Genomic DNA, 6,225 nt, shown 5'->3' on the forward strand with positions numbered 1-6,225 from the left:
CTTCAAGCATGCATGAAAAATCCTATTTTGGTCCATTTTCTTTCTATCCGAAGATGAGCTGCATACTTTTGCCATTAGCATGCACAATTGTGCTTTTAGAAACCCACCTGACAATCTGTCAGCAGGGTTTTATAGCCTCTAGTTCTGTGACAACAGCTTCATGGAGGGATTTTTGTAGAACTGTTTGCACGAGCATCCCTGTACACTGCAAATTTTGTCAATCTACCTAAGATTATTAATCTTAAAACTAGCTGTAAAATCTTATTGATCTTAATTTTAGATAAAAACAGCAGCACGTGTAAGATTATTAAACTTGTTTTAAGAAAAATATGCATTACCTGTCTTGATCAGTTTGTAAATCTAGAAAGTAGTCATTTTACATGCAAAACAAGAAAAAAACACTGCAAGCCTGATTTAAGGACAGGAAAATGTCCTAATTTAAGTTTATTAAACTTGTTTTAAGACAAAAATATGCATTACCTTTCTTGATCAGTTTGTAAATTTAGAAATTAATCATTTTCCATGCAAAACAAGAAAAAATACTGCAGGCCTGATTTAAGCACAGGTTAAGGTCTTAAGTTTATTTTAGATGTAACCATATTATCTGATATCCAAAAATGTACTTGAATACTGATGTTCAATAGCTCATCCAATATTTATAGGATAAACAATAGATACGTATTTTTGTTTTTAACTGCAATATCGTCATCAACATTATATTTGATCAAAACACTGATTTTGAAATGATATGATAACCAAGCTTGTTTTCAGCATTTATAAACGTAAGCAAGATTAGGTATAGCTAGTTCATAAGCAAGAAGGTCTCTGTTAAAACAGTGTTTCATAAACCTGGCTTCATGACAATGTTGTCTGTCTTGTCAACAATCCATTGTTACCACAAAATCTTTTGTGTAGGTCCAAAAGTAAGTATTGTTTTATTTGCAGAAATGATAATTAGTGACCTTTCACATACATATTTGTTAATATTGAGAACAAGCAACTTCACTCTAACAGCATGGTTATCTGATTTAAATTTAAATTATAAACAGTACTTTGCAATCCACAGATGATGCAATCATAATTCTACCGCGCTTGGTTTGGGCAATACCAACTCAATATTTTGTGCAAAGATCTATTTTGAATCGAAAGATTGTACAAATCAGACAATGATTATCTTCCTTAATAAAATAAGTTATTTGTTATATCAACCAAGGTTTACGTAGAATATTTGATCTTTTAAAATATGTATTTTTCATGTTTTGTCGTAATTTTTCAATGGAACATTCCGGCGGGCACAAGCAAAAATGGAAAAGTCCATTGTGACCAAATGAAGGGGGATTAATATGTTCAGAAGACTTGCTTAAGATAAACTAGTAGAGCCAACACGTTATATGCTGTTTTATAACTTATTTATTTTCATAAAGATGGCATAAGGAAGTGTATCACAAAAAAATTAATTCTATTTATTGCATTTTTGGGATACCCTTTGAGTATTTTCATATTCTGACAGACCCAGCGCCATCTTGTCACATTTGCGACGTACATCTGATGATCCAGAACATGACGAGGACGAACAGGAAAAACAATTAGGAATATAATATTCGGCGGACAAGATAAAAGGAGGTAAGCTATATTAAATTATATGACATAGAATAAATCACCATTACGCTCCACGCAGCTGGTAAAGATTATAAAGTGGGTTTAAACATCTTGAGAAGCAGGCTAACTGAGCAACTAGCTAGCTTGCGCTAGCACTATTTTAGCTACTCCGTCACTTTTTTGTAAGTATCCTGTATACATCATAAGTATACTTTAAAATACAATTAATGAGATTTTGGTTCTGTTTAAATATGTTAAATTAATTTTTTGTTTAGTAAAAATGTATTTCAGTGTTAAGAAGTATGCTATTGTAGTAAGCTAACTTGAGTTATTGCTAGTCCAATACTGCTCAACTGTAACTCAGTTTTATGCTAGGGTTGCTAGATTGGGCAGTTTCCCACCCAAATCGGCCAGTTTGAAAGACTGTTTGTCATGTATGCTTGATGATCTTAAAGTTAGAATGAAAACTTGCTGTTATTAAAAATTGTGACTTTAACATTTTTAAGTTTGAGAGTTACTATTGTTGGCAGAAATTAAAACACAATTTTTGATCACTTCTAGTGAATAAGGATAGTATGCAAGTACAAGCTAGGCATTATAAAACTCTGCAGGAAATGTACAAAAAGTAGAAGCCCAAGCTGATCTTAACAGTTTTTTGATCTGGAGTTTCAGGCCAAACGAGCTTACATTGATTGTGGAGCCATAAGAGGAGATACCAGAGCTTCATCCATCGTGGATGTTTATCCAGAGAACTGCATCATGTAAGTATTATGTAAAAAGTATAAAGTAAAATTTTAAATGTATATATATTTTTCATCTCTTGGTTTGTCATTGCAGGTGCCTAGAGAAATGCTTAGAGTCCTTGCTCCCCACTATGAATTCATTGAGGAAGTCAGAATGTGATGGGAGGATTGCTGCGCCAGGGTCATTTTACAAAGTATGAAAGAAGGCAATAAAGCCACCAATCAAAAGGGATAAAAGTAAGTTTATGCCTTTTTGATACATGTAGTTAGATGCGTGAATGCTTCTTCTCAGAAAACACTAGGTTCTATGTGTTTGTTCTTCAAGAAGTAAAATTTATTTTATTGTGTTTCAGTGGAAGCCAACTTTGCTCTGGTGAAGGCCCTTCCCATTCTCTTTCCCCCAGTGGCACCTCCATCAAAGAAACTGGGGTTTGCTAGTGAAGCTTTACTGCATGTTCAGGAGGTAAATTTTTATTTTTGCCCTAAGCAGATACATAAAGAAATTACTACATTGGAGATACTAAAGGAAAAACTTTTTTCTGCTTTATAGTCAACAGAAGATCCAAACGTCTTCATCCAGAAAAGAGGCCTGTCAAGTCCAGTCTTGGTGTTCGATGGCTGTAGATGAATCGTTGCTATTGGTTTGATGCCAGTGACGTTTGAAAAAGAAAAGCTTCACGAGGGTCTGATATCCTAAATGGCATATTATTACACACTACATCTGACCTACACAAATTGCGTGGCCACCCTTCTGTCATTCAGACAGAGATCCTTCAGGATACAATTCACAAGTGGGACATCACCACCACATGAAAGAGCATTAAAGTAAAGAATTTGTTGGAAGGTAAACTGCTTTTGCAGTTCAATGTTTATGTCTGTTCTTTAGATGAGTATTCTAATTGTGTTGTTAAAGAAATAGTTGTATTCCTAGTGCCTTTGGGTAAATTTGTATCACAAATCTCAGTTTGTAAGTTGAATAAAAGAATCGAAAAGTGAATTTGTTTTCATTCTTTTTAGTATTGAAACAAGAAAAAATATCTTTTGCAACAGCTTGTTTCAAGATGTATTTTCTGAATTTTAGTAGGCAATAAATTTTAATCAAGCTCCTATATCCTAGTTTCTAGTTTTTTTGTCTTAAATTACTGCTTAAAATAAGTGTTTTTGCCTAATTTCAAGATTTAACCGATTTACTATGGCTTAGATATTTTTACTTAAATCAAGACATCTTGTTAAGTAAAATTTACTAGCTGCATGGACAGATAATTTGACTTATTTCTAGTCAAATTCTACTAAAAACAAGTACTTTTTTCTTGAATTAAGATGGTGGTTTTTTGCAGTGTAAGAGCAGTCCTGTTGACTGACAGCAAGAGTGGAACAAAAATCCTAGTCAACCTGTTTTAGTTTCGAAATGATCAGCTTCTTGCAATTCTGCAGACGATTGTCCTCTATTTTTCACAACCACGAGAGTGGAAATAAACATTTTCAAATACACAGATGAATCAGGTCCTTGAAAAATGTCTCTTAAAAATATAAGAGGCAGCTGAGTGGCTTTCAAAACAACACATGCAGTCTAAAAAGCCCACAACCTGGTGGAGAAAAAGCATCATTAATGTCCAATGTTAGATTTTATTCATCAGTCTGTCTCCACTCTCCAATCCCACATGTGAACCAACTGGTGTGGAGTGCAAAGTAAATGGCACTACATTCTTTCATGGATAATGTGAAAAATGACTGGGATTTATGCAATTAAGCGGATTTTCAAAACTGATGTTTTCAAATTAAAATTCAGACTTCTTTTAAGAGACAATAAAGCCTCCATCACCAAGCATCGCACAGCATAGAGAGCGCAGCAGGGAGTCACTAATGCGCCTCTGCATGATTATTAAAGAGCTGAGGCACAACAACCACTGCCAGCACTTTTTCATTCCCCATCCTTCAGGGTCACCGTGCCTCACACTCTCAAAAGCGAGCGTGCCCTGACTCATGCAGGGTCTACTCATTCTCAAGTTACAAACAGGAAGGACATAATGTTCTCTGGTTAACATGAGAGCTCAGGCTTGTGCAGAAATGGGACGCCCACTTGCACCTTTAGTATAACTCAATAGGAGGATTTGTCCTCATTTAACGGGCCTGTTGGACAACACCACTGTGAATCTGTAGGGCAAACAAACCAAGTCATGCAGAGACGTGAGAGTGGAGGAGAAAAATGGTCACATAACCAACATTTGAGTCAGACTTATTTTTTTTTTTTTTTTTTTAATGGTTTATTTCAAGCAATTAAGTGGAAATAATACACAACAGCAATATAAACATCAGTTATACATTCATACAGTAACTAATCATACTTAGGATAATTAGACATTAATAAATATTGCTTGAAAGGGAGTGGAAAGAAGCGAACTTATATAATCCCACCCCGTTATACTATAACCATTTTATTACATGATTTATCAAGTCAGACTTATGTATAAACCGAGACTGAATGCAATGCATAAAATTTTAAATTGAAGAAATGGAGAATTTTGTGTGGAAAGGACAGAGGTGCTCTTTACATAACCAATATGATACAGCCTCTGCAAAACAAACACCATGTAAATTACGCCGTCCTCACAGAGGAGACAGGAGACGCCGCCAAAAATGTGAAAAGGCATAAAAAAAAAACAATCTGATGATGCCCGAGGAGAGCAAATAAGCTAAAGAGATCACAGTCTGGATGGGTGAACGTTTGTCCTGGGAGACTAGATGTCATCTGTGGATAGAAATATCCATACCGTCTCATGAAAATTCTCACTTGCAGCTCTTTCCTCACTGTTTGGTTGTACAAAGACTACCTGTTTTATACTTTCTTTAGAAATATAGAATGTGTTTGGGTCACCTTTACGTGTTACTGAAAATTAGTGGACCAAAGTAATTAGAGTGAATTTTTGAAAACTCATACCTTCTGCCAATTTGGACTACTCAAGTATTATAGGGGAATTCTGTATTTCCAGATGCTAAAAATAAAATGGTTTTGATTTAAAGCAAAGTAATGTGACTGAAACATTATGTCAAGTTTATTTTTCTCGTTTCCTTCCACAAGTTAACCACTAAACATCCTCTTATACATCGTCTTTTTTTTCAATGTCTTTTGTCATTTTATCTTCATCTTAACATCTCACTACGGAGTTACATCACTGGAGTCCCTTCTGACTCCCTGCAAGTACTACTGGAGTGAAACTCTAATTTACCCCAAGGTCCTATTGAAAATGTTACACTCTAAAAGTCTTCTTCTAGTATTTTAATTCTATTACTGTTTGAAATTCAGGTATTTGTTTAGTGTACTTCAGTCAAACTCTATTTCTGTTAGATTCTTTATAAGGATTACTGTAGTGTTTGCATGTTAAGTAGTTACCTAAACAAACCAAATAAAACAAAATAAAAATCTGTCGTAGACCTATGCTGGTTAGAATGTGCATCACTTATCTGCAAGCTTATTCCTGAGCATCATGCACAATCACAGTGTTTCTAAACACTAGCTATCATGGTACTAACACTAGGTACTTATTTTGTATCTGCATGAATATTTAAAACATTTTTTATAAAAAAAAAACCTGCAGCTGCCGTTTGAAGTGGGAGTGTTAAAACATGAGTATCTGCACGCCCCACATGTCCAGCATGAAACCTCTCCTGCTCATTATCCCTGTTTTGAAGAGAGTGGAGTGACAGTAAAGGAGCTGTGAGCAGAAAGCATGCTGACATTTACCTGAGAAAAAGTTTTTGTTCTATCCAGACCCAAGGTCAGAGCAATAAATATAGATCCGTTGGGCAGTCTGGGTCCTCCCACCAGCAGGCAGACGGTGTCCTTGCTAAGCCCACTGGAAAACAAATGGGTTTTGCAAAATAT

General features: G+C 35.1%; 1 long non-coding RNA gene across 2 annotated transcripts; it reads left to right on the plus strand.

Annotated features, from left to right (window-relative positions):
- Nucleotides 1–1,237: 1,237 nt before the first annotated feature.
- On the plus strand, nt 1,238–3,339 carry LOC111947449 (uncharacterized). 2 transcript variants are annotated; one of them, XR_002873290.2, is made up of 5 exons: nt 1,238–1,623; nt 2,266–2,360; nt 2,437–2,579; nt 2,696–2,805; nt 2,893–3,339. It is a non-coding gene; the product is annotated as an uncharacterized LOC111947449 (long non-coding RNA). The 2 variants fall into 2 exon arrangements; XR_013656180.1 differs by having other exon boundaries at nt 2,272–2,360.
- The last annotated feature ends 2,886 nt before the right edge of the window (nt 3,340–6,225 follow it).

Source organism: Oryzias latipes, chromosome 5 (genome assembly GCF_053564925.1).
Source record: "Oryzias latipes strain Hd-rR chromosome 5, Olatipes_Hd-rR_3.1".
Lineage (NCBI taxonomy): Eukaryota > Metazoa > Chordata > Actinopteri > Beloniformes > Adrianichthyidae > Oryzias > Oryzias latipes.